The sequence below is a fragment of the Cebus imitator genome, unplaced genomic scaffold (assembly GCF_001604975.1).
Source record: "Cebus imitator isolate Cc_AM_T3 unplaced genomic scaffold, Cebus_imitator-1.0 Scaffold848, whole genome shotgun sequence".
NCBI classification, from domain to species: Eukaryota; Metazoa; Chordata; class Mammalia; order Primates; family Cebidae; genus Cebus; species Cebus imitator.
This window is the reverse complement of record NW_016108163.1, coordinates 202155-204163: the sequence shown is the minus strand read 5'-3', so window position 1 is coordinate 204163 and position 2009 is coordinate 202155. Positions and strand designations below refer to the sequence as shown.

General features: G+C 40.6%; 1 protein-coding gene across 8 annotated transcripts in view; it reads left to right on the top strand.

Annotated features, from left to right (window-relative positions):
• ZNF391 (zinc finger protein 391) overlaps positions 1-2009 on the top strand; it is a 109857-nt gene that overhangs the window by 19774 nt on the left and 88074 nt on the right. The gene's annotated exons all lie outside the window — the stretch shown is intronic.

Sequence of the window (2009 nt, the reverse complement as noted above, 5' to 3'; positions counted from 1 at the left end):
AAAAAAAAAAAAAAAGAAAAAAAAGAAAAAGAAAAGAAAAGCTTCAAATGGAGTGCAAAGCTAATAAAACATAAGATTATTTTTACTGTAGAGAAATGATACCATTGTAATATGTGGAAAAGACTTGCATCACCATTCCACTTTAAGAAATTCAAGCAAAAGTTTTTATTTTTCATCAGAGAGTCATGGGAAAAAAGCACTTATTTTATACATGTGATGAATGTGGGGAAAATTCTTTAGTTGGCATGCTGTCCTGAGTCAGTTTCAGATAACAGCCACAGGAACAAGGCCTTAAAAATGCACTGTTTCCAAAAGGCATTTTCTTGCAGTACTTCTCTTATTGTACAAGGCAGCATTCATACATATTCAATGAATGTAGGAAAATCTTTTGACAGATGTCTCACCTTTTCTCTTCTCTCTCTCCTCATTTCATTTTCTTTCTCACTCCTTTCTCCCTCTCCCTGACCCCATCCTCTGTTCTTCTCCCCCTACCTCTTTTCCTCACTCAATCCGAACTCATAATGGGAAGAAACCTTATAAATTCAGTAATTATAAGAACACCTTTAGTCAGTACATGTCTTACTTAACCTCAGTGAGTATGGGAAATCTTTCAACCAATATACATGGTTTGTATGGCTTATTCAGCATACAATATACTTCATACTGGAGAAAAAATAAAGTGTAATGAATTTGGGAAGGCCAATTATTTCTGACACCTTATCAAACATCAAATCACTGACAGGAAAGGCTGTGTAAATGTGAATGGGAGGAGGTCTTTAAGCATAATGCATCACTTGCTCAGCGTTAGTGAACACATATAGGAGAAAAGCTTTATTTATCTAATTTGCATGGGGAATCTTTTGCTCGTTTCATCTCTTTTTCAACATCAAAGAATAGATATGACAGAGAAACCTATGAATATACAAAATTTGGAAGGATCTTCACTCAAAGCTCACTTCTTTCACAGCATCAGAAAATCCTAATAGAAAAATCCTGGAAGCAGTTTTGCTTTCATAAGGCATACAAATTTCTTCATAACTGATAATACAGACTTCTGGTTTCCAATCCATCATGTGAGGACTTGAAAGTCATCGCTCCTATCCTCACAACAAGAAAAAAGCTGAATAAACTAAGAATCAATAACTCTTCTTAGATCTATCAGAGACTTGAAATTACAGTGCAAACCACTGACCTGAAAACTGGAAAGACAGACAGGTGGTTACAGAGAGTCACAACATAGCAAGAGCAGAAACCAAGGCTGCAACTAGCAACTGGTAGGAATACTCAAAAGGTAATTGACTAACTGCTGGAGACTGCTCATGGTCTAAACTGAGAGAGAAAAACTATTGAGGGTATAAGGGGCCCGTATACTTCCATGAGTTTTAACTCCGGGAACCCCACCATGTTTTCACTGTAAAGACCTGAGAACAATCTCCTGCTTCTAGCAGGGAGAAGGGTAAAGTTACCATTTTGAAATTTGTACAGTTTTTCTGTTATCCTTCACAAATGCCTGTCCTCATGGGAAACTATTTTACTAGGGCTGACTCCATGGGGGAAGGGAAATACCCAACTCCAGCTCTCTCTGGCCTTCCTGTCTCACCTAAAGAAGAGGTGGGAACTGGGAAGATTTCTGAAGGTCACAGCCCAGTGGTGCAGGCCCACTAAAAGACTGAGACCTAATCATAAGATTATAGAACACTTTCCCCTGACCCTGACATTGTACCACATCAGTACGGTTCTTGTATAATAATGGAGGCTTGGCCGGGCGCGGTGGCTCACGCCTGTAATCCCAGCACTTTGGGAGGCCGAGGCGGGTGGATCACGAGGTTAAGAGATCGAGACCATCCTGGTCAACATGGTGAAACCCCATCTCTACTAAAACTACAAAAAATCAGACGGGCATGGTGGCGCGTGCCTGTAGTCCCAGCTACTCAGGAGGCTGAGGCAGGAGAATTGCTTGAACCCGAGAGGCAGAGGTTGCGGTGAGCCGAGATCGCGCCATTGCGCGA